Here is a 27460-nt window from a genome sequence, read left to right as displayed (position 1 = left end):
ATTTAAAATTTTTACTTTGGATAAATAAAAATTATGATCGTTTCATAAAAAATCTAAAATTAAACATTTTTATGCTTTAGTAAAATATTTAAATAAAAAACCAATTTAATGTTATTCTTGTTAATGAAAATATCCATATAAACATGGTGTTTTTTATTTGACATAATTAAGAGTATACGTGGTGTGTTAATTTACGACATCGAAAAAAGAGACATAAGGTTATTTTATGAAAGTTATTGAGTTAGAAAATAAGTACAATTCTTAACCAAATTATAAAAAATATAAGATTAATAATACATTTATATGATAATTTGAGGGGACGTCTTAGTATCGATATTAAATTTTTACAAGTTATTCATTTTTTAAAAAAATGTTTAGATGATTGTTAAGATAAGGACTTGGGGGACACTAGGATATTTGATAATTAAGGGGAGAAATGGGATTAAAAAAAAAACAATGTATGTGTACGCATAAGAGTGTGAAGAAAACTTACTTTTATCATGATTGATGTTTAGTAATGAAGAGGAAAGAAGAATGTAAGCTTATTGAAATCTCGATATTAGATTAGTTGGACTACTATAAACAAGTGTCATAATTACTGAGGAAGGCTAGAGCAAGTCATAAAAATTAGTTACCAATATCACTTATTCAATGCAATAACTTGCAAGAGTTGGCTTGGCAACCCAGTTAATAGTGGCTTGGAGTCAATTCTGTAATCACATCCATCAGCTCATTTTTTATGTTTGCGACTGAATTGGGCAGTTAGTTCTTTAAAATTTCTCATCGTGGAGTACTTGTAGTAGAGTCTTCGAAAGCTTCTGTAATCACTGTATAGACTGGTTGGGTTGATCCAAAGGGTTCTGATTCTGATTCATAGCTCATGTTGATACTGGGGGTTGTTAATTCCAGTTGGTAGGATTCCACTGTTATTCTTGAGTCGCCATTGAGAAAAGTGTTTAAGGTTACTCTTATTGTGGTTGAACCATCATTTGAGGTACTATTGTCTCTATAGTCACTGTGGATTTGGTGGACTATATTGTGGCACTATTTGCATCTGAGGATAGGGATAGGAAACAGTCCATTGGATTGTGGCACTATTTGCATCTGAGGATAGGGATAGGAAACAATCCATTGGATTGTGGCACTATTTGCATGTGAGGATAGGGATAGGAAACAGTCCATTGGATTGAATTTGGTGGGTATACCATTCCTAGCATGGGAGGAGGTAAGATTCCTCTTCTTGAGGGCATTGATAGCGTTGCTTCAACTTCATCATACAGTCTTGCACCTTCCACACTATAGCTTGTAGATTTACTAATCTTCTTAATTCCACAAACTTACGAACTTCTGGTTGTAGGCCTCTAAGAAAAATCCCCTTTTGGATGTCTTCATCCAAGTGATGGTTGGTCCATTTATTCAGTGTGGATTCCATTCTAGAGACATATGCTTCCACCCATTCACTAGAGGACTGACTTAGGTTCATAAACTCCTCTTACATTTGCTCTTCAAAATCTTCACGTTTGAATTTAGTGAGGAAGGCCAACCAACTTCAAGTTATACCATGTGCCAAAAGTTCCTACTGCACTTTTCTCGCATACCACTCAAACGCCATGCCTTTGAAAGTGGTGAGTAGCAGGGAATATCACCAACCAATGCTTAGGGGTCTTGGCATTGTTAGCTACATATGCTACCATAAACTTTGCTACATGAAGATCAAGTTATTCATTGTTCTCTTCCTTAAAGATGGGCAATGGGACTACAGTCGCTGGCTTGTTAATATTTCGAAGGTGGATCTGACTAGGAAGGGGACCTTGAGTTGCCATCAAGACTTCTATAAAGAGTGCCACTAGCTAGTTCATCAAAGAAGGCTTCTACTAGTAGCTCATTCTCGGCTTTGATTTTTGCATTTTCTCTTCTCACATACCTCTAGACTTGTTCTAGTACTTGTCTCTTGATTACATCATTCATCAGGAAGCTAGCTCCACCCAGTCTATCTGTACTCAACAAAGAAAAATCAAAGGGAATTCAATCTCTGGAGGACTCTCTTGCCAACATTTCTTCTACTTCCTTCTTTTCAATGTCTTTGAATTTAGCTTTCATTCCGCTATAGAGGGGAAGATATTTAGTTCTGAGGGTATTGAAACTCGTTCTTTTGTATATGTAATGAAGGAGAAAGGAGAGAGAGAAGGAGAGAAGAGAGAGAAATATTGTAGAAAGAGAGAGAAAGAGAGTGACGAGGAGAGAGAAAGACTAGAAAAAGAGAGAGAAAGACAGAAAGACAGAGAAAGAAGCCATGAGAGCTTGGAGAAGGAGATGAAGATGAAAGGAGACTTGTATTATAATCTGATGATGAAAAATCAAGTCCCTAACACCTTATATACTAGCCAGTGTAGCTAGTATTTCCCTATTATTAAACCCCCCTCTCTTACATTCCATCCCCACTCGAAGGTTTTTGCCCTAAAAAATAATTTGGGCACTTATGCTAACTGGGTAGGAGCAGATTAGAGTACTACTCTGCTGCATTATTACAGGGGTATACAAATGAATGAAGAGGTATTATTGTGTATGTCGCGTCATTGGGTTATGTATGTTACATGGGTCTTATTGGGGAATTATAAAAATGAATTTTGACCCAAGTATCTTGAGTGAATGTGAGTTGTAGACAGTGGACAACAAGCTGTTTACTATAGGACCCTGCTATAGTAAATCTGTCATAACTTTCTGTAGGAGACTCCGAATGGGGTGGGCCATATATCAAAACGGAGCTATCGAGGAGTACTTTCAGCCTATGTATGGTGTCCTTGCTACCCATAATGTAGGGTAAAATCTGCTTTGAAACAGAGAGCTGTCTGCAATCATTCTAAGAGAAAACAGGGCCATAGTTAGCTAGATTTTAGCCAAATCTACTTCTAATAGATACAATAACTTTTCCAAAATTGAAGTTGGCCTCCAAGAAGCTTCCTCAAGTGGTAAGCCTTGCCACTTAATCAAGTAATCCATGATGGATCGAGAGCGAAGCTTCTTTTCCCTTTGTCCAATGATTTGCTCGGGTATGTATTGAATGATGCCTTCTTCATTTATTGGTGGTAACTCCTCAACATAATCCACTGATGATCCAATGAAGGGCTTCAATTGGCTCACATGGAAGACATTATGAATTTTCATGGATGGCGGTAGTGCTAAGTGATATGCCAAGTCATTGAGCGGGGTTTTTTTAGGCGTGGTAGGGTGGTGTGGATGGAGCGGGGTTTTTCGAGGTGGGGTGCGGAGGGGATGCGCCGTGTCGTGGGGAGGTGAGGTGAGGTGGGGTGGGGGGTGTGCCGTGTCGTGGGGGGGGGGGTGAGGTGAGGTGGGATGGGTTGAGCATGGTTTTTCGAGGCATGGTGGGGTGGTGTCACTCTTTTGATAATCCGATATGGCCCATAGAATCTGTATGCCAACTTATTGCTGGATCCATCCTTAAGGGTGGCATATCCGGACTTGGGCACCTTCAAAAGCACCAAATCCCCCTCTTGGAATTCAACATCCCTTCTTTTGTCATCAACATAAAGCTTCATTTGATCTTGAGCTTTCTTTAAGTTGACTTTGCACTGCTGAAGTAAGACCTGCATTTTATCCAATTCCTCCTTGATTTGTGGGTTTATTTTATCATTCAAGATAACCGTGGGAAGGGGCATCTTATAGCCATACAATGCCTTGAATGGTTTAAACTCCAATGCTAGAGTATATAGAGTTGTTATAGGCAAACTCAGCTATTTACTGTGTTTACCATAGCACAGAGGAACGGGAAAGCGAGAAAATGGAAAAAATGAAGTAGCAAAAAAAGGCGCAGGATAAAAGAAGGAAAAGGCGCCTTGACTGGTAACCAGACCCTGAAAAATTTAAATGTTCGGGCACGACCCCCAGAAAGTCTCAGTGTCGCCCCGAGAAAACAAAAGAGTAAAAAATGCACCATTAAATGTGGAAGCGCTCCCGAATCCTTGTAAAAGCGTGCCAGGCTCACTCCTGTGCAAATTGTACATCTGTTGGGAATAGGATAAATTAGAATCGTGGAAAATGAGAAATGGGCTTAGGCCAATGGCCGGCCATGTAAAAAAGAGAATGAGCGCCCAAGGAAGGGAGGGGATGTATATAAAGTTCAAAAGTGAATGAGAAGCTCATTCTTGTGTATGGAAAAAGCTTCTTCTTCTTCTTCTCTTGTTTCTTGCCTTCTTTCTTGTGCTTGAGAAAGGGAGTGAGGGAGTGTGAGAGGGTGAGGGAGTGAGTGCGTGAGAGTGAGGGATCGTGGAGAAGAAGCTCTCCATCTCCTTTCTCCATCTTCTTCTCCTCTCTTCTCTTCCCTCGTCTTGCGCGAGACTATGGAGGATGGAGCTCATGGGAGAGGGATTGAGGTTGCTTGAGCTTGCCACAAGGATCGTGGAGCTACCGGTGTGCAAGAGAGAGGAGGGCACTCGATCGAGCATCAAGGTAAGCTCACTACACTCGTACGGTAGGCATGGCGTGTCGGCTATGTGAGAGGTAGCCATGGTCGCTCGGCTTGAAACGCTTGATCAATAAGCAGTCCGTAGGTCTCCATGTAGAGCTTGTGGCTCCCCTTCATTTTGGTTCCGTTGCCGGGACCGACGGAATCGAGCCTTGAGCGCCGCGTGCATCAAATCGAGCATAGGAGTAGGGCCTTTGCCCGAAACGGTACTTGAGATAGATAGGAGATTTAGAAGGTTTAATCATTGGAACAAGTAAGTATTTTGAGTTTTTTGATGAGTACTTGGATAGGTAAATACAACCCATGCTTGGTTTTGCGATTTTTTGTTAGCATTAGGTAGGATAGGATTAAGATTCGAAACTGAAATGGTAGGGTTTTTGCTGCTGTAAATCTGGTTGCAATAAGAATAAGAAGGCAAAAATCATGTTTTTAAGGGAGAAATCGCAACGGGGAAAGGCTCTAAGGTTAGAGAGTGGTTGAGCAATGCTATGTAAGGCTGGGGTAAGGGAAGGAGAGCTCATTTGCATTCTGACTTAGTTGAGAGAGAGCAAGAGAGAGTGAGAGAGCTATAGGCACAGGAGAGGAGCGGATGCCCTTCGATCACACTTCTGGGGTGTTACAGATATACAAATCTCTTCCCCCGTATGCCCTTGTGTGTACCTAGAATAGGTAATCATCAACATAACACTAGATTTGTCATCGTTTTCATTGTCGGAAGTGCGCCGACCCCGACGCGTTCAGATGTCTGAATCCCAAAATCGGGCAGTTGGCTGCCCCGAACCTGGAGTTTGGCATTTGGCCTCCGGGCATTTGGCCACATGCCGTTCGGGCTTTAGGATTTGGCCGCCCGAACGAAGGCCTTCCGGCTTCGGAGTTCGGCCTTGAGGCCACCTAGCCATTCAGACCTTATCAATTGGACTTCGGCGGTTCGGCCCCTCCGAATTAGGGATTCGGCCATTCGATGTTCGAACGGTCGAATCGGCCCACCTAAACCCAGCCATTTGGCCCAACTCGAGTTCGGCCATTTGGCCTTCGGCCTGGCTGAACGAGACATTCAGACTTCGGCCGGGTAAACAAGACATTCAGACTTCGGTGGTTCAGACACCAATTCTAGAACTCGGACCTTGTCATTCGGGCCAATTTTAGTCGAATGCATTTTTTGACATCATTTTAATAATTTAAGCTCAGACCTGCGTTGCCGACACTAGTGCGACCCTATAGGTGCGAGAAAATCATAGAAAATTTGGCCGTGTGGCTAGGAAACCTAGTAGAGTATGTCGTCACAGCCTAGTTGCAATAGCAGACCAGACATCAGACCCCCATATACCTGAAAGACATAGCAGAGACCCAGATTTTAACGAGGCAGCGATGTGTTGATCTCATACCCAGTGGCCATTGACATCGCACTTGAGTGCCATAATCCTACACACACGATAGGCCACATTGGTTGTGCACTAAAAGAGTAGAAAGCCTGATTTCGCACGACGCACAGACACCACACTGAGCGTACATAATTTGAGGATTGGTTGTCATAACAAGGAATACACTCAAACATAATTAGTCAAGGAACCCACCAATAGGAGTGAACCCCAAGACTTAGCAGACAAACAGGGTTAGGACCCAGGAGGACATTGAGTGGACGCGAGGATCCAGAAGACGACAACATAGAGGATCGGGCGCTACTAGAACTACTCGAACTGATCGACGGCCTTGCCGAATTGGTGGCAGAAACAATGTTAGGATCAAGAGGCGATTGAGAAGAGGACTGGCTAAACCTAGGAGAATTCCCAATCTCAATGTAGGAGCTAGTCCCTGACTACTATTTACTTACTAGGACCATGATCCAGGGTAGACCTGTAGAAGAAGTGGTAGCAAGCCTCGAAGAAGAGAGAAGAGCAATCAGGAGAGCAATAGAAGGCATAATTGCCTACAACCATGAGCAAAGGGCTAGAAAGCTACAGCAAGACATAGATATGTATGAGGCTAGAAGGGTGCTTAACCTAGCTCAGACAGCCAAATCTGGGCCGAATGAAGAGAGGAAACAGGCAGCAGAGGCTGACATGACATTGAACAAACTTGTAGCCAAGCGACTCATGGACAATACGTCTATTGAGCAGAGTGCAACAGCCCTAGCCACCGCACTACTCTCGGGATTGGGAGTCACGTAAGGGGCTAAAGGGCAGGCTAGAATCCCTATCGTAGCAAAACAACTAGCGAAGTACAAGCCTAGCAGTGACCCATACAGCTTCATGGAGCAGTTTGAGCAAGTATGCAAAGCAAACAGTCTTACTGACCTTGCGCAACGCTCTCAAGCTTTTGGCTTGTGCTTAGGCAATAAGGGAGACATGCTAGCTAAAAGGGAAGGAAAACGTGCTACCTTGCAACGAGACATGCTAGCTAAAGTTTTCAAAGAGGCAATACGTGTAGATGATCAACTTAGGGAACGAAGCATGAGGACTACCAATCGAGAATGTGCAAATCAGAGGGATCGAGAGAGATCAACTATTTCGAGAGACAAAGCAACCGCTATTGTGCAGGAAAAGGGAAAGAGTATGGACCAAGGTTAGGAGATGGCGGAGATGAAAATGGAGATTGCATGACTGTAGGAACTGATAAGGAAGCCTGCACGATCCCATGTACAGTGTATATACTATGGCGGAAATCACCTCCCAGCTGAATGCCAAGATCCTAGATCTAGGCCATGGTCAAATTGTGGTAGATTTGGGCATGATGCATTGCATTGCAAGATGCCGAGGAGATTCCCATACGCACAACAGTATAATCCTCCATACTTAGGTAATAGACCACCCAATTTCTTTGGGAGGGGAGCCCAATTGGTACTGCTTACACCAAATGACTCAAGACCTGCCATACCTAGGCTGGAGATGAACCCAACAGGTATACCAAGATCACCAAGGCCTTTTGTAACCCACCCACCGAGCGATGCTCCAGTTCACTATGTGGAAGAGCCTAGTGAAGAGGAGACATATGTCAACCCGTACATATCCTATGATGAGGAGGGCAACCCATCTTGATGGACTATCGGCCGGTGCCGGTGATGGCATTAGGTAGAGGAGGAGACAGAGGCTTTGGAGGGCCAACCCAAGATCCGATCGCATGTTGGACCTGCGGCCATCCAGGCCACATTTCATCACGTTGCCCAGAGAAGGAACAGGCTAACAAGGATAAAGCGGATCTCCGATGCACAGAATGTGGGATCACTCACCTGTTTCCTGATTGTCCTAGGTGGAAACCATCAGCTAGCTTTGCCAATGTATCGTCAGTACCTCTGGGGCTGTTTGAAGTGGAAACCTTTGATAGTGAGGACACACCTATCCCACTACAGGTTATGACACGAGATCAAACAAGGCAGGCAGGCATCTCTTTGCCAGGACCTAGCAATCTTGACGCAGCCTCGATAGGGAAGAAAAGCCGCAGGTGGAAGAAGAAGAGATCAGAAGCTAAAGTCGCACTAAAAACCGAGAGTGCTACGACTTTGCCTGCTGGAAAGAAGGTTTCGGATGCAGAGGCAGAGACCTCAGCCCCGAAGATAGCTGAGCTAGGGAGTGCCAAGGTAGGGGAATATCCCCATCCCAAACGGCAACTCGAAGCTATAGCCAAAGTCAAGAAGTGGGTCAAGGATGCCCAGGAGCACCTCAAGGATGTTGAACCCATACTAGAAGATCCAATGGATGATTTTTACAGCATGAGCACACTAGTCTCACCCACAAAACCGAAAACTAAAAGTGTATCCTTGCCATAGGGGGCAACTCAGAAGCAAGGCCAAAGGGGGGCTTACCACCGCAGACAGAATGCATGGTCCAGGAGTGCTAGCCTTAGGGGAAGACAAGAGCCCAGCAGTCTCCTTGCAATCTTGCTGTCTACCCCAGTAACTCTAAGCGTAGAAGACCTGCTTAGGCAGAATCCTTCTTTATGAGACAGGAGTTAAAAGAGTTGGTGGAGGGACACACAGGATTTACGGGTACTGATCAGCAAGATCATGATGCAGTTACACAAATCCCAAATCTAACTCTACACTCAACTCCTAATTCATTGCACATCAATGCTTTCTGGGAAGGCACTGAAATACATGCAGTCCTACCTATTCTAGCCTTAGGAGATATGAAGTTGAAAGGAATTGTAGACATAGGCGCCAGTGTTAGCGTATTGAGCCATGCAGTCTTAGAGGCATGGGGAAACCCTCCTGTAGAGACTACTAGGTTCAATGTCACGTTAGCAAAATGGAATGAAGATAAGGCCATTCGGAGTCTTAAAGAAATGGCCAGTAAAGATTGCAGGTGTGTAGTTTTCCGTGAACTTCATTGCCATGAAGGGAGTGGACTATGACATGCTGCTAGGCCGACCTTGGATGAGAAACGCTCGAGTCATTGAAGATTGGGGGAATGGTTTGATCTTCCTAGGGAGCAAAACTAAAGCAGTAAGGGTAGAGATGGACACTTGGAAAATGACCCTTGTTGACCTAAATGCCATCTCAGCCACGCTGAAAGGCGATACTCAAACGACCAAACCCTATGGATCACTCAGTAAATATATTCCCCACCTTGAGGATGAGCGGGATTGGATGCACATCTTGGCAACCATTGACCTACCATTCTCAGATGAGGAATAGCTATATCGGTAGGCTGCTAAAGCCACAACCATGCCAATAGAGGGGCCAACTGTGCCACTTTGCATGATGGCAGGAAGCTCACTCAACCCAAGGAAACCTGTCTCGTTCCATATCCCCAACAATAAGCTAGAGCTTTAGGAAATCGTAGAGTATCTGATAGATACACTAAAGGGAAACTTGGCTGCCAACCTAAAGTCTCTATGTGATCTGTTGACTAAGCCAAAATGGAAATTGACCAAAGTCCACGATTTGAATTTGTTATACAATTTGGCTTTAGTTACTGACGACAAGGAGACTGAAGAGAAAAGCTTAGGCGATGATGAATGATCTAAAGAGCAAGACTCTGACGATGAGGAATATGAGGACTACCGCTCTATAGGAGATGAAAGTGAGGAAGCGATAGGTATAGTGGAGTATGACACAGAAGGGAGAACGATAGAACAAATCAAGGCAAACTCAAGACCCAGGAAGGAAAATATGAATTGGAGTGAAAAAGGAGTCGTGTGGATGGAGTGGAATAGATCCTGGCTAGAACACATAGGAGCTGTGGATTATCAGCAAGCCGGGGTAGCACGACCATGGGTGATTCCAGTGCTCAAGATGGATGCACCTACTGAACTACGACTCCCTGGGGAATCTCCTTCCTCAAGTGAGGGATGCGAGTTTAACTCGGAGTCGCAAGTCAGCATTGAGAGTGATCCCGAGATACCCCAACCCTCTAAGGTCAAACGTACAAAACGGGACTTGCCAGTCCACCTAAGGCATGGGAGATTAAAGGAGGAGGCCAGAATGTGAGTGAAGGACTCAAAAGCAGAGAGGCAAAAGAAACCGCAGGATCTACCCAAACGGTTTACAAAATTTAAAAAGGGTGACAGAGTAGTGATTCTGCTAGGTACGAAGAGGTAGGGCCAAGTTGGTGAACCGATCGAAGGACCCGCCAAAGTCAAGGAAGTCAACTTGGCTGGGGAGGGCAAAAAGCCAAGACTTGTATTCATTGCAAATGATTTGATTGAGGATGAGGAGGCCAAACTTGTTGCAGTCTTGCAAGAGTATATTGATGTATTTGCCTGGACATTGGAAGAGCTTAAAGGGATCGACCCTGGGGTTGTAACCCATAATATCCCAATGGTCTCTGATGCAGTGCCAACAAAGCAATGACCTTACCCCATGAATCCCAAACACGCCCATGTAGTAAAAGAGGAGATTGATAAGCTCATGAAGGCGGAATTCATATATAAGATTGAGCACACGGACTCGGTATCACCAATTGTGATCGTGATGAAGAATGGAAAAATCTGAGTGTGCATTAATTACAAGAAAGTTAATGCTGCTACGAAGAGGGATAACTACCCTTTACCATACACCGAGCACATGCTTGAGAGGGAAGCAGGTAAAGAGGCCTACAGTTTTTTGGACGGCTTCTTGGGCTACAATCAAGTGCAAGTGCACCCCGACACAAGACTGCCTTCACCACGGAATGGGGTGTATTCGCCTACATTGTCATGCCCTTTGGGCTGATGAATGCGCCTGCGACTTTCCAATGCTTAATATGCACTATCTTCAAAGATATGATTAGGCGTGAACTAGAGGTGTTTGTAGATGACTTATGCGTACACTCTAGTTGGGCCGAACACTTAGAGAAATTGAGAGCTGTCTTTGAATAGTGTCCGTTATACAACCTCTCGTTGAACCCCTCGAAGTGCCAGTTCTGGGTAAAACACGGATGTATCCTAGGGCACGTGCTGTCAAAGAACGGCATCGCCACAGACTTTTCAAAAGTTAGAGTCATTGTCGACCTTCCGCCACCCAATAACTACAAGGGAGTTCAGTGTTTCTTAGGACATACTGGATACTATTGCCGCTTTGTACTAAATTATGCACTGATTGCTAGACCATTGTACAAGCTGTTGATCGTGTTCGAGTGGACTGAGGAATGCCAGCGCGCATATGAAGAGTTAAAGAAGGCTCTTACCACTGCACCAATCTTACAAGCCCCAGACTGGAACATAAAGTTTCATGTGCACATAGACACCTCTAAGTTTGCTATTGGGCCCGTGCTATGCCAGCTTGTGAACATAACTTAGACTATCCGGTGAGTTTTGCCAGTAGGTAGCTCACAGAGACCGAGATGAATTATTCCACCACCAAAAGGGAGAGGTTGCCCATGGTATTTGCTATAAAGAAATTTAGACATTATCTGTTGGCCACTCCCTTTGTCTTCTTTATTGACCATCAAGCCTTGCTCTATCTTGTGAACAAGCCTTACGCTACAAGACGCATAGCTAGATGGTTACTTCTCCTATTGGAATTTGATTTCTCTATGGTTGTACACAAAGGAAAGCATCATTACATGGCTGACCATATGTCCCGCATACCGAGAGGAGAAGCCGCTGGACAAGGCATACCTGACGATTTACCGGATGCTCATCTCTTTAACATGTCTTGTGAGAGAGAATTGTTTAAAGCTTATCTGATGCCATATTGGGCCGATGATGTAGTTCAGGTGGCTGGAGAATGGATTACTTGAGAGACCAATTGAGAAGGCCAGACTGAGGAGAATTATTTTGAAAATCCAACCATACCAATTGATAGCCGGCCAACTCTATAGGTTAGGACAAGACAGTTTGTTGCACAGATGTGTGTGTGAGCACGAGATGCACGATGCATTGAAAGAAGCACATGGCGAAATCGCTGGAGGACACTTTAGCGGGGATACAACAGCCCAAAAGGTGTTGCAATCCCAACTATGGTGGCCCACCCTATTTTGTGATGCTGCTAAATTTGTGAAGCACTACGACGAATGCCAAAGAACCAAGGTGCCCGTGCGCAAATATAAAATGGAATTGACCCCTGTCATAGCTCGACAACCCTTTGAAAAATGGGGCATCGACTTCATTGGACCTATCAGTCCTGTGGCACAGTACTCTCAGGCTCGCTACATCATAGTGGCAACTAATTACCTAACGAAGTGGGCAGAGGCAAGAGCTACAAGGAAGAATGACGCTAGAACCATTGCAAAGTTCTTGTGGGAGTAGGTCATTTCAGAGTTTGGGTGTCCAATAGAATTAGTCAGTGATTAGGGCACACACTTCATTAATGAGGTGATATCGAATCTGCTCTCTACTTTTCTAATCATTCACATAAAATCCTCACCCTATTACCCTAAGGCTAATGGACAAGCAGAATCCACCAATAAAATCCTAGTCAATGTACTCACAAAAGTGGTATCTACATCTTAGAGTGACTGGGACAACAAGTTAATGGCGGCCTTGTGGGCCTACGTATGGCTATAGGCCAGACACCCTTTAGGTTGACTTATGGAATGGAGGCCATTCTGCCCTTAGAGTTTTTTGTCTCTAGCTTAAGGATAGCAATGCAGGAGCGCTAGGAGGGAAGAGACGCTCGGACAAATCGCTTGATAGAGCTAGAACGTCTCATGGAAACCCGGCTCTTGGCACCCATGCGCTGATTTGTGAGAAAGCACGAAGGAAAATGTGGTTTGACAAGCATGTCAAACAACACGACTTTGATCAGGGGGATCTTGTTTTGCTATACTCTGTGAAGGGTCACAAACAGAAAATGAAATTCCGTGGACTGGGACCTTTCTGAGTACGTGCAATTAGTCGAATGGGCAATGTTGAATTAGAGATGCTCGAAGGCAAAGAAATCGGCTTTTTCAATGGCAGTCGCATAAAAAAATACTATCCTCCTTCCCACCCGTTGCATGAGACACCTATGTTGGAAGCCCTTGTCAACATCTGCGTGGCTACTATTATGGAAATAACAGATCAAGATGAAGAAGCAGTGGCACCCGCCTACTTAGAATCACCGTCACTGCGGAAAAGACCTATTCCTTTGATGCTTTGATTGACGAAGGTGCCGATTACAATATCTTGACACGTGACCATTGGACATGCATTGGTCGACCTAAACTGCAGCCCACCAACACCAAACTCACCCCATTTGGGGGCAATACTTACACGCTCTTAGGGAAGTGCAAAGTGGTCATTTCTATCGAGTCTGAGCGTATATAAGCTTTCTTTCACGTGTTGCCTAACAAAAAAGGGCCGATAATATGTCACTATTAGGTTATACTTTTAAGAAGTGGATGAATTGTAATGTGGATTATAATCAACATTGCATCCACCTTGGTGTAGGCAATGTGCACATAGTGACGACTTTCAGCAAGGGCTGTTTTGACCATTTCAACATTGTGAAGCCACCGGTAGAAATCACTACGACCGCACATACGCTCAAGTCTACACAGAAGGACACTAAGGTCTCACGCTAAGCTCTGGACCCTAGACCCAAACCCACCAAGAGTGCTCGCAAGGCCAAGGAGTCTAAGCTTATATGGGTGCCAAAGCGGCAAATCCCACCTCCGGGTAGACCACCCAAACGTGCTTCTAAAAGCCAAAACAATCAATCATCACGACCTAAGAGGAAATTTGGATGCTATCAATGTAGGCACACAACCACGCCACGATGGATCGCCAAAGATCTCTTGCGAGCGCAAGGCTACTATGAAGGCAACCCCTAGATTTAGGTGCCTAAGAATGGCAAGTCTAAAGGCTCATCCCGAAGCAACCTCACTCGAGTGAGAGAGCCTTGCAGACATAGCGCTCGGGCCATAGTTAGCAAACCACGGGTGAGACTAATGAGTCCTAGCTAATTTATCGACCAAAGAAATCACTAAAAGCCTCAAGCTTACCTCACTCAAAAGACTTGAATACTTCTGTGACTCTGCACTCAAAACCCATCACAACTTCCATGCCACTAGAGCTTCCTATAGCACTTCAAAGTGCTTCGGAGTGCAAAGCCACACCCGTGACACCAGCAATGGAGTAGTTGATGTCTAGCTCAATTGCACCATCACCACCAGTAGGTCTTCCCAACGCAGTGTCTCCATCTCCTCCTTCTGCGGAAGTTGCATCATCTATGGTATTTATTACACCTGTGGGGATGTCTACTCCAGTTACTCTAGTTTTTGCTTAGTCGTCCTCCGTAGGTGACACCTCTATGGATGCTACTCTGAGAGTACTACACTCGTAGGTACACCAGATGTACATGGGTCTCTTGCATATGCCCAAGAGTGTGGTCACAAGTGGAAAAGAACACATCTTAGGCATATCCCAGAGGGGTATGGATGCCTTGTAGATGATAGGACAAGAGCCATCATCATGAATAATGAGGGGAGGAGGGTGATGGCTCATATGAGAGACTTGTGCCAACAAGTTTTTTAGCACAACATCTTGGATCATAGGAAGTACATACCGAAGGGGAGCAAGGACTACATAGTAGCATCCTTGCATGAGGAGTTTCCGATACCCACCGCAGCAAATATGTTTTCCACATCCTAGATGATGGAGTGTATGCATGTATACATGTCACATAGACGATTAGACGCACGCAAGGCACTTAAAAGTTTATAACCTTTTGACCTTGCCCCACTAAAATCCACATTCACATAGGGGGTAAAGTATTATAAAAGGCTTCTCATAGTTCTCAACTTCTCTATGAGACCTACTCTTGCACTCCCTCTATCCATGGAGGTTGCAAGGAAGGTGAAGAGGAAGCCAAGAAAATGAACATGAAAGCAAGCTTTTTAAATTACTTCACCATCTCCACCTCTAATAGAAATGGGGGAGGGGACAAATGTTGTAGGTCTATCCTATCGCCCCACCCCCATATGTGAGGGCATTGTCAAGGGTTATAGGGGTCGTAGAGACATGGTGACCTCTAGGTGCCCACAGAACCCTTGTAGGCCCTTCTAAGAGGCTATAGGCTAGGGGCCTTCATGGTCCCTACTAGCTCATTGTGGCGGCAATAGCCATGAAAACCACCACTCCAAGTTACTGCAATGGGCAGTTGCCATTCCCAAAACGCCCCCTCATTGGGACTAGGAAAGTGCGAGGAGGGGGTGAGAGAGAGAGAGAGAGAGAGAGAGAGAGTTTTCTTTTAATTTATTTTTAAAAAATTTAAATTATAATTAATATCAATGTTAATAATATACTTTTTAATGTTGATGTTAGTTTTTTGTTAATATTAATGTTAATTCTAAGTTTTTGCTTTCGTTTACATCAATGTTAATGTTTTTATTTTTATTTTTTATTAATGTTGATATAAATTTGTTATTTTTAATATTGATGGTTGTTTTATTTTTTATCATAATGACACATCCAATATCCCCATTCATTGGCTAAACCTTTTTACAAAGGCTCTTTATTTGCTTCTTTCTAATTTATTTAAAGTTAAAAAAATTTAAAACTATTTTCTAAGGAGGGGGCAGCCCTATTTTACTTTTCTTAAAAAAGAGTGGGTGGGGTATTGGGCACCCCACCTCCTATCCTAGAAGAAGATCGTTAAAAGGGGAAGCTCCTCCTTTGGCCCCCTATGGCGGTGTATACCCTCATTTTGTGAAAGGTAGCAAGAGCATTACACTACCCAAACGGCATCACTCTATAAGCATAGGTTATCTATTCTGTTGTGAAAGTTATATTGGATTGATATTCTTGTGCAATCTATACTTGGTTTATCCAGTGAATCCATCCAAGAGGGAATAGAACTCAAGGCGTACCATTATGTCCAACAATTGGTCACTAGAAGGGATAGGAAAATTATCATTCTTAGTCTTGGAGTTTAACTTTCAGAAGTCCACATATTCGCAGCTTTCCATTCTTCTTGGGTACTACCACGATGGGTGAAATCCATTCACTATTGGCTACTAGATAGATAAACTCGGCTTGAAGAAGCTTTAGTAATTCGGCTTTCAAGAAGAGGGCAGAATAATTTGGATTCATGTGTATTTGTCTTTACCTCATGGGTTTGGTATCATGCTCTAGGTTTATATGATGCTGGCACACAGTGGGATCAATCACCTATTGACAAAGACTTTGCTTCTTTCGAGAGTAGACTTACAAGGCCTATTTTCAGGGATTGTTTTCTTGGGAAAGATTTTTTTGATAGCTTCTTTGTCTCCTGATGTGCCATATGTTATTTAATTGGAAGAGTTTGTTAAGACTTTGATTTAATCCGTGAGCATTGGGGATACTTGGAGTAGTTCTTTGATCGATGCAAGAGTATGGGATCTCCCTCAATCCCAAAATATGAATTTTTAAAGTCCTTTTAGGAGTTCTTTTGGGTCACATTGTCTCTACAAAAGGAATAGCAGTAAACCTTGACAAGATTGAGAAAATTACAACTTTAACCACACCAACCAACCTCAAACAATTGAGGGGATTTCTTGGCCATGTGGGCTACTATTGGTGGCTCATTGCACATTTTGTAACAAAGGCAGTCTCGCTACACAAACTCTTGAGAAAAGATGTTGAGTTCATTTGGACAGATCAGATGCCACAATTGACACAATCTAGCAAGCAGACACCTAGTATATAGGTTGGCATTGTTTTGCATGCTATATTTATTGTTTTTATTGTTGGAACATGTTCATTTAAATTGAGTAGGGGTTTACGTGGTATAGATGGGTAAGAGTCCTTTTTTATGATTGGGGCATTGAGGTCCTATCTCGTCTGCTTAGAGGAGTGGCTAGGACCTTCATAGTGACAATTAGATATACTCAAAAATAGTGTTGGAGTGGGGGATAACACCATGGGAGTGTCACCAGTGGCCATGGTCGTTAAAGTACCCATTGGGTGATTGACCTTTGGGAGAGTAAGTGTGATACCATATCAAGGTTTTCCTTTATGCCTCATGATGGTAATGTGACTATTCATTGATAGTTGTGTTGATGTTGATTATAGAATCCCAACTAAAGATGGGCCACCATATCCCACTTGATGAAGTTGCAAGGTCCATAGATGTGGATGAGGGTGCAAATGCACTAAAGGTTCATAGTGCAAATAAAGTCTATGAAAAATATGCCCATTTACCAAATTAATGTCTTTTGAAAAAAATTCTAAGGCATGTGGCTTTTAACAACAATAACAATGTTTCTTTTCTCAAGAAAAAGGAGAGTCACGTGATGTTGAAAGAGCAAGAATAGTGTCATTGTGCAGTATCACTTTAGAAAAAGAGACTACCAAAGGTTGTCATATATGCATTAGGGACGTGTGTATTTTTTGTTGCAATTGTTTAGAAGACTTAATGTGATGTGAAGCAAGAAATGGCACTAATATCATGAGTGTAGACAAAAAATTTGTGAAGGCAACAAGGGGGGCTACAAAAGCTCTAGCTCCAAATAAACTCTAACCAAGCACATGATCTAGACAATGAGAAACGAGGAAGCAAATAAATGTTTAGCAACTAAACTTACATTTACCTTGTTAAGTCATAATTGAATGTTGTTTTTCAATGTAGGCAAAATAAAACTCCAAAAGAAGGAGAGCCATGGTGTGCATATCGAGCCAACATTGCAGACTCGATTAGTAGACCACTCATTGGTATCTCTCACTTCCATACAATTTGAGGAGTCGACAAGACCCGTAGCCAAATGAAAGAAAGTATCGCTATTAATTGTTCTTGCAGATGATGAATCTATACAAAACATGATGCCTTGCTTACTATGGAAAGTAGTGTAACACAAGTGTTAAGCTTTGAAAGGCTTCTAATACCAAATTGTTGTTGATGCATTACTGGTAGATATATGTTCATTGAAAGCATTTACATGGAATGGGTACATGGTTTTTTCTTTCCATTTTCATTGTGTCTTGCTAATATACAAAATTGGTATATACATCATATTAATTATAAATGTCTTGTCCATGTAGCATTTTGCACTTTATAGAGATAAATACATATGACATGTATTGTTGCGAGAAGGTGCCCTCATTGTTGAGATATCGAGCTCCACTCCTGATACGCCAGGGTGACCGTTGTGTATTTATGTCACCGACTTGTCAGTTGCAGACACGGTTGGTACACCGCCCATGAATAATAGCTACATGACAGCTATCCTTATCTACTCTAGTTCGTGGCTTAGTTAGTATGCCACCTTAGTTAGTTGAGTTTGGTTTAAGACCCATATATAGGGTTATTCTATTTCTTTGTATGAGAGTTCTTTTGGCTTACACAACTAAGAAGAGGAAAACTGTTTTTAGCCTCCACCTCTGTGTGTATTCCCCCATTGTGCAAGCAAGAAAGCTACAAGTGAGACCCCTTTCTTCTCTCCCACAATCTTTACATGGTATCAGAGCCTTGTTCGTGGTAAGGAGCTCAAGAAAGCAAGCCAAGCTCGCGGTGTTCCGGTAAGAGGAGCAGTGTTGCTTTCATTTTCTATTTTGGGAGCAGATCTTCTGTAGGTAGCACAGCCGGAAATTGCAAGAGTGCATTGTCTCAGGTTGAGACGCCCTTCGCGGTGACCCTGTTTTTTTTATTTGAGACCATTTCAAGGCCTGTTTTGGAGGTGGAAGTTTTCTACACGCACTCAGGAAAAGGCCCAGTTTTATGCTGTGCAGCCACTGTTCTACAGGTCGGTGAAAAGTTACTGTAGAAATTGCATCGTATCCTTGTGCGCAGAGACATTGGGAGTTACAGAATCATCCTTGTTGCCTGTTGATGCAAAATCGTCACTAGGAAGTGACTATGTGGTTAAATACCACTTTCGTCAGTTTTGTAGATTTGCCCTTGTGAGGCTGAAACTGTGTTCTCTGCAGTGAAAGAGTTTTTTGCAGTATTCTGTAATGGCGTCTGATTCTCTTTCACAGATTGTAACTGAAAAGCTTGACAAGAACAACTTCCAAGCATGGAAGTTTAGAATGACGAATTTCCTTATGGGAAAAGGATATTGGGAATTTGTTGCAGGAAATGAAGAAGAACCAGTTATTCCTAATGTTCCCAATCAACAGCAAATGCATGCATTTAAAGCATGGCATAAGAGAGCCAGGAAAGCTATATATTGGCTGTCTATCAGCATTTCAGACTCTATGATTGTGCATATTCAGGATGCAAGTACGCCAAAGGAGGCATGGGATACTTTGTCAAAAATGTATAGCACAAATACGCAAGCCAGGAAAATGCAGCTCAAGCAAGAGTTGCACAATGTGCAAAGAGAAAGTATGCGCATCAATGACTACCACATGAAGGTGAAGAAGATTGCAGATGCACTTGCTTCCATTGGATCACCAGTGGAAGATGATGATTTAGTCTCAGTGACCTTGAATGGTCTAGGAAAGGATTATGCACAGTTCCGAACGTCCATTTCCGTCCATGAAAGATTTCCTGATTTTGAGGAGTTGATTGCTCTTCTAATTTCTGAGGAGCAGAGAAATGGTGGTGCATCTTCTTCAGGAGGAACTTCAAAAGAAGCTATTTTCTACTCAAATGCTGGAAGAGGTAGAGGCAGAGATGGAGGAGGCCAATATGGAGGCCGTGGTAGAAATCAGAATATGTAGCAAACTCAAGAAAACCAGTCCTATGGAGGAGGACGTGGTAACTCTAGAGGCAGGGGGAGCAAAAGAGGTCGTGGTGGATGGCAAAGAGGCCAAAATGCAAACAGTAATGTTGAATGCTATTACTGTGGTAAAATGGGTCATACGGCTAAAGACTGCTATAAAAAGCAGAATGACATCATGAATGGAAAACTGCAACAAGGGAATTATGCATCTTCTAGTAGACAGGGTGATGACATAAATGAGCACTTGTTTATGGTGCAGCACATGAACAATTGTGTGATAAGTGTAGAAGAAAGCAATGATGTATGGTATGTTGACTCAGGTGCATCAAACCACATGACAGGTCATGCAGAATGGATGGAGGATGCAAGAAAAATGGAAAAACAAGGTATTGTGGAGACTGGTGATGATACTGCACATCCTATTGTGCAGATTGGAAAATTTCCTTTGTTTATGCAGGATGGGAAAAAGAAATACATGTCCGATGTATTTCATGTCCCGAATATCACCAAGAATCTGGTTTCTGTTGGTCAAATGGTTGAGCAGGGCTTGCAAGTCAGATTTAATCCTCATGGATGCTTTGTTGAGGATATGAAAAATAAAGGTTGCTTGATAGCAAAAGGAAAGAAGAAGGGCAGAATGTTTACATTGGATGCAGACATGTCTCAATTGAGTGTAGCAATGTTTGCACATGGGACCGGTGTAGTTGCAGATATTAATATCTGGCATAAACGCATTGGTCATGTTAATGTACAACGACTTAAATCAATGCAGGCCCAAAATATTGTTGCAGGATTGCCCAAATTCAAGGTTGCAAAAATGCATAAGGTATGTGAAGCCTGTCAATTTGGAAAACAGGCAAGGAAACCATTTCCTAGACATGTTCAAGAGAGTGAGAAGCCATTGGAATTAATCCACTCTGATGTGTGGACTACTAAAGCTGCATCTCTTGGAGGTTGTCATTATTTTATCACTTTCATTGATGACTATAACACAAAAGTTTGGGTGTATTTTATGAAAAAGAAAAGTGAAGTTTTTGGGCATTTCAAAACTCTTAAAGCTATGGTTGAAAAAGAAACAGGCCTGCAGATAAAATGCCTAAGGTCAGATGGAGGGGGAGAGTACCTCTCAAATGAGTTTGCAAGGTTCCTGCAGGAGCATGGCATAAAGCAGCAATATTCATGCAGTCATACCCCACAACAAAATGGAATTGCAGAAAGGAAAAACATGCATATTGGAGAGGTATCTCGTGCCATGCTCAATGAAAAAGACTTGCCATATTTTTATTGGACTGAAGCAGTTGCTACAACAGTCTACATAATGAACAGGACTCCCACTGCAGCAATACATGGAATGACTCTAGAGGAGAGGTATACTAGTAGGAAACCAGATATTTCTCATTTGAAATTTTTTGGTCGCATTGCCTATGTACATGTGCCAGATGAGTTGAGATCCAAGTTGGATCCAAAAGCTGAGAAGTGCATCTTTATTGGTTACTCTCTGCAGCAAAAAGGGTATAGATGCTATAATCGTTCTACTCGTAAGTTTACAGTGAGCAGAGATGCTATTTTTTATGAGATGAGTAGCTGGTATAAACAAGTAAATGTGATTGATGATGTAGATGCACAAAATGGTAATGGTGCACAGAATTCACAGCAGTAGTCACAAAATATTAGTGGACCTGGAGCGTCCTCTAGCAGTGGTTCACATTCTTCGCCCTGGACAGGCAGATTGAGATCAGGAGAATCTTCTCAAAGTAATGCAGATAGTGGTATGCAGGTATCACGAAAAGGAAAAGAGAAGGTTGATCAGCCCATGTTTGATGTGAATGCAGGTCACTCTTATGTGGATGGTGAATCCAGTGGCTCAAAACAGAGCATTGATGATGAGTTGGGTATTCCTTCTATTGTTACACCTGGAGTAAGGAAGACCAAAGATGTTTTGAGAGCACCTGGGAGTGAACCTACTTTGCGGAGGTCTACAAGAGCTAGGTATCCTGTGGATAGGCTGAAATATGATGGATTTATAGCCATTCACTATGCATATATGGTCAAAGTGATACAGGAACCAGAACCCACTTCTTTTGAGCAAGCCATGGGAAAAGAAAAATGGGAGAAAGCCATGGATGAAGAAATGGATGCCTTGGAAGTAAATGCTACATGGGAATTGGTACCTTTGCCTAAAGGTAAAAATGCAATTGGCTGTAAGTGGGTTTATAAGGTGAAACACAATGCAGATGGTTCTGTGAACAGATACAAGGCAAGATTAGTAGTCAAGGGGTATGCACAAACATATGGCATTGACTATGAAGAAACATTCAGTCCGGTTGCAAGGATGGCAATCGTAAGAGCAGTCATTGCTATGGCTGCATCAAAGGGATGGTCTTTACATCAAATGGATGTAAAGAATACCTTCTTGCATGGTGATTTGCAAGAAGAGGTCTATATGGAGCAGCCGCCAGGTTATGTGCATGCTGTTCATCCTGAGTTTGTTTGCAGGTTGAAGAAAGCCTTGTATGGCTTGAAGCAAGCACCTAGAGCATGGTCTGACAAGATAGGACAGTATCTTGTCACTATTGGTTTTCAGATTTCCAAGGCAGATTTCTCACTTTATGTGAGAAAAACAGAGAAAGGTATTATGCTACTTGTCATTTATGTTGATGATTTGATTATGACAGGTGACAGTGATGAAGATATCCTTCATGTGAAAATGCTATTGAAGCAGAAGTTTGAGATGAAGGATTTGGGAGAGCTGTGTTATTTCTTGGGCATTGAGGTGATTAGATCACCAAGTGGGATATCGCTCTTGCAGAGGCAATATGGATTGGACATGCTGTACAAATATGGGATGACAGGCTGTAAGCCTATTTCAGTTTCTTTCGAGCAGAATGTGAAGCTGAGCGTAGATGCAGGTGAGCTTCTAGAAGACCCTACTATGTACAGACGCATAGTAGGAAGTTTGATTTATATGACTATTACTAGGCCAGATTTGAGCTATGTTGTTGGATTGGTAAGTCAGTTTATTTAGGCTCCAAGGAAACCACATTTGGATGCGGCTAGACGCGTACTCAGGTATGTGAAGTCCACATTGCAGTATGGACTATTTTATCAGACTGGGGTTCAGATACAGTTGCATGGATACACTGATGCTCATTGGGCTGGTAGTATTTCTGATAGACGATCTACCAGTGGATATGTGTTCTCTTTTGGGAGTGGTGCAGTCACTTGGAGCAGCAAGAAACAGCCTACAGTTGCCTTGTTGAGCACAGAGGCTGAGTACAGGGGTGCAGCAATGGCTGTATGTGAGGTAGCTTGGTTGCATAAGCTACTTTATGATATGCATGAGTCTACAGATGGGCAGTTGTCATTTATTGTGACAACATGAGTAGTATACACTTGGAAAATAACCCAGTCTATCATGCTAGAACAAAGCACATTGAGGTGCATTATCACTATGTGCGAGAGAGTGTTTTACTAGGTCTTATTGATCTAGTTTATGTCAGCATAGAGGATCAGGTAGCTGACATATTCACGAAGGCATTGGGCGCAGAGAAGCTGCGCAAGTTCAGAGACCTGCTTGGTGTGCAGGAATTGGGATTGAGCTCAAGGGGGAGTGTTGAGATATCGAGCTCCACTCGTGATACGCCAGGGTGACCGTTGTGTATTTATGTCACGGACTTGTCAGCTGCAGACGCGGTTGGTACACCACCCATGAATAATAGCTACATGACAGCTATCCTTATCTACTCTAGTTCGTGGCTTAGTTAGTATGCCACCTTAGTTAGTTGAGTTTGGTTTAAGACCCATATATAGGGTTCTTCTATTTCTTTGTATGAGAGTTATTTTGGCTTACACAACTAAGAAGAGGAAAACTGTTTTCAGCCTCCACCTCTGTGTGTATTCCCCCATTGTGCAAGCAAGAAAGCTACAAGTGAGACTCCTTCCTTCTCTCCCACAATCTTGACACTCATTTGGGGTGGCACGCCCCCTTTTTGCTAATTTCTCCACATCCTTGCTTTTTACTAGGATGGAGAAACAAGGTTGATATATTTCTTAGACTTTTAATTACTCCTTCATTTTATGTAATTAGGAGTATGCAAGTTTACGAAAGGTAACATTTGTTCCATTTAAATTTGTTGAAGGTGTCCTTGAGTGGAATAAGTTTTCCACGAATCTAGTGAAGGGAAATATGAATTTGGCCCTTAAGCTCTTGAAAATCAAGGTTTCTTATTTATATTATGTTGGCACAACAGTTTGGGAAAGCGTTCAAGGATGCTTGAAGTATGGGCTTGAAGCTCGATCGCACGTGGACTCTCATATACAATGGAGGCTACAAGCATCGAGCCACTAGGGCTAGAGGTAATCTTTTCCATTGTCAAATTTAAGTTCTTTTGAGTAGATTAGCAATGTATACTTCTTGGTAAGTCATTGATTTGACTATTGGATTGTTCTCTCTAGGAGGTGTCCCTATTCCCATGTATGATCATGGGGAGGAAGAGAAAGTGGAACAATACAAGTAACCCATGAGAGGGAGCTTCTTCCTCCTAGAGTTTGATACATTTGAGCACATAGAAGTGGATGGAGCCCTTTGCAAGGATGGAGTAGAATGGCACCTGATTTCTTTAAGAATCGTGCCTCTATTTTAATGTGTGAATGTATTAGTAGTCAAAGGGTGCTAATATATTCTATTATCTTATAGACTATTTCTAGTAACCTTCACCATGGAGATGGACTATGTCCTAGACATTTTTGCAAGCTATGGAGGACAAGGAAAAGCGTGCACTGAATTGCACCCCTATTGCATGTGCCAAGAGGGAGACTTCAGGGTATATAATCAATGCCTTGTACATGTGGCATGCCAACCACCTTCAGATCATAGTCATGATGAGTAGTGCTATGAATCAGTATTATTGGTAATATAAATTGTGTTATATTTGAAAAGTTGTTATTAAGGTACTAGTATGAAAAGGATCGTGAGAATTTAACTAGTCTATGGATCATGAGAATTCAACTAGTATATGTATCTAACTTAAATAAATTAAGGATTTAAGTAATCCATAGATATATATCTAGCTTGAATAAATAAAGAAAAATGTAGTGTGATTGAAAAATTTATGAAAGGGTGTACCATGGATGATGCTCCTTAAAACTCTAAATTGTCATGCAAAAACTCTAATTTGACCACAATGCTCCCACAAAAACCTCCAAGGATAGCTTTTAAAAACTCCAAATGAAAGGCTTGCTAAATAAGTAGTCTCATTAAATACCAGAATCAATATACTATGTGAATGCTTGTAATTAATTGTGTTAGTTTTGTGAATTTTTATGTTAATAGCATCATTTTGTGTTATTTATCATAAATGATTATGTTAGTCAAATACTTTAATTTTAATTTTTATATAAATAATATTAAATATTTATTATTATATCACTAATATGAGATAAACTATTGTACATCCATGGTATTAATTCATAGATATTGATTTTGATGGTTTAATTTAGAAAGTGTCCAGCGTTATCGTGGCACTCTACATCCACTCACAAAGAACCTAGAAGAGTGTTAGACACTGTTATCTTAGTAGGTTCTCAACAACGTCACTTCTATGATTTATTTTCCATGTGTGAACCTATAGATTTAGGATTCCCCTTCTTGTACAATGTATTTGAGTTTTTCCTATACTTTTCCATTTCCCATCATTTTCATGATTTCCATCATATGGTGTTTTTTCCTATTGCTTGTTTAAAAAAAAAAAACGTGTAATGTGTGAATGTCTGCATAAGACAAGAGGTTAAGAAACATGCAATTTAATTTTCCGGTGCCCAAGTATGTGCCAAGACACCCTATTAATGTCTATTTGAAACCACAATGTGAAATCAAAAGTTGAGATCATAAAAGCATCACCACTGGCCCAAAACCAAGTGTAAATGAGAGAGTGTGTGTGAAGACTCCCTAATAAAAACCTATTTAAATAGCTCTAGTATGAAAGCTGTAAGTAGCTAACTTTCTAATCATCGAGAATGATTGAAGAAAGATTAGTTGCTGATTAATGGAAGAGAAGAGAAGCTAGTAGGAAGCAAACAACTTTTGTTTACTAGGAAGTAATATGTTTACAAAAAATGTTGTCATCTAGTTAATAAAAAGGCTGCCCAAGAAGTTGTTTGAAACAATGATGAATGCAAAAAGTGCATGGATATGTTCCAGTGTAGTAGTGCAAATTAGAGAATAATGGTGTCATCATTTATGCTTCTCCCAACCATTAGCTTTTACAATAGAAAAGCCAAGTCACATGTTTTTCAAAAGCATATACACACATAACATGATATTGCTATCAATAGCAAAGTTGAAGATCAAATCTCTCTAGGAAAAAAATAGAGATGATAATTCTTACTAAAAAATTTGTAGAAAAGGAGTCCTAAAATAGAGTATCAAGTGTCTTGGACTAGAAAGGCAGTGCTATTGCATAGATATAAAGATTGTTCATGGGGTTGAAACATAAAGAGTTGTGCATGGAATTTCCTTGTGAAGTAGTAACTCACATTGCTAAGTAATACTTAAATTTTCCATAGTGTAGAGATTCTTAGTGACTTAGGTGGAAGATAAAAACAAAGGTAGATGACCCTTGATATACAAGGATGAAAGGATTGTGCATACTAAATTTTTGAATCATTACTAGGAAAGCTTGTGTTGTAAGAAACAACTTAGAGGTGTGTTATCTTGACTTAAATAAAATAAGAATAGTTTAGACAAACCGTATTAGAAGGTCATTGGAAAGGGAAAGGGAAAACTAACACATGAAGCTAAGGTATATGTACAAATAGGAACTTATGTGGTTAGTTAATCTTCATGTGTTAATAAACTATTGAATTAGGTGTCTTTAAGGAGGGATATATTGTGAGGTGTACCATCCCTTGAGAAATACTCAAACAAGTTGTTTAGTTCTTGTTATATCTTAAAGATTTCATATCTTTGAGACCCTAGGGGAATCCCAAGGGGGAGAGCAAACCCAAGGGAACTTTTGAATATTGTATCTATTTTACAAATTGTCTTAAGGATATTACTTTGGGTTATTGAGTGAATGCTTACTGTAAAATGCCCCTTCTCCTAGAAAGGATGTCCCTTCTCCTAAGAAAAGTTCTTGAAAAAAGAAGTAGCTTTGCCTCATTGCTTGTAAGCCCTTGTGTGTATAAGTCATGGAGATGGTTGAAAATTTGCCACAAAATTTGTACATGTATTTTATATTTATAGTAAAGAGATATTTTCTTCAATATCCGTGCATTGTATATTATTCTCTCTCCTCATTGATATCTGAAAAAGAACATGCTACAAATGTTTATTAATTAGGAAGTGAAATCAAATATATAGCTAAGTTGATATAAAAACTTACTCATTTGTTATTAAGTTAGAACACAAATGAGCATGGTAGTTCAATATCTTCATTCTGTAAATGCATCCTCACTTTGATGTGGCATACAAGATGATCTAACCTTCGGGATTGCAATAATGTCCTCATTGAACCAAACATCAAGATCCACTATACGATCTTTGCTAAAATTATTAAGATTTTGGTTTAAAGCAACCAAACTATTGCCAATATAATGCCATCTACTATAATAAAAGCTAATGATGAAATTTTGAGTAACAATCATATATTTACAAGCTATAGAATCTTGATCTATCTTACATATATTTTTTCCTTCTGTCCTAGTGTCCCATCCCTCATCAACAAATTGTATGACAATATCATATGTTAGTCTCTTCATTGAAAGCATGGCCTTTGATCTTCTTATCTCAGCATTAGAAAAGAATTCAAAACATATATTAATAGACACGAACAAAGTAACTTTGATTAGCCTACTTGAGATATTAGGATTTAATATTCTTTGTATCTCAAAAAACATTTTTCATCTATAGCTCTCACTAGTAGCTAGACTTGGTAAAGTCCACTTAAAGCTTGAAAAATCGGTCCAGCATGATAGAGGACCATGCAACAGCACTAAG

Source organism: Lygodium microphyllum, chromosome 27 (genome assembly GCF_053477565.2).
Source record: "Lygodium microphyllum isolate KBCC chromosome 27, Lygodium_microphyllum_v1.1.10, whole genome shotgun sequence".
NCBI classification, from domain to species: Eukaryota; Viridiplantae; Streptophyta; class Polypodiopsida; order Schizaeales; family Lygodiaceae; genus Lygodium; species Lygodium microphyllum.
This window is presented reverse-complemented; position numbering follows the sequence as displayed.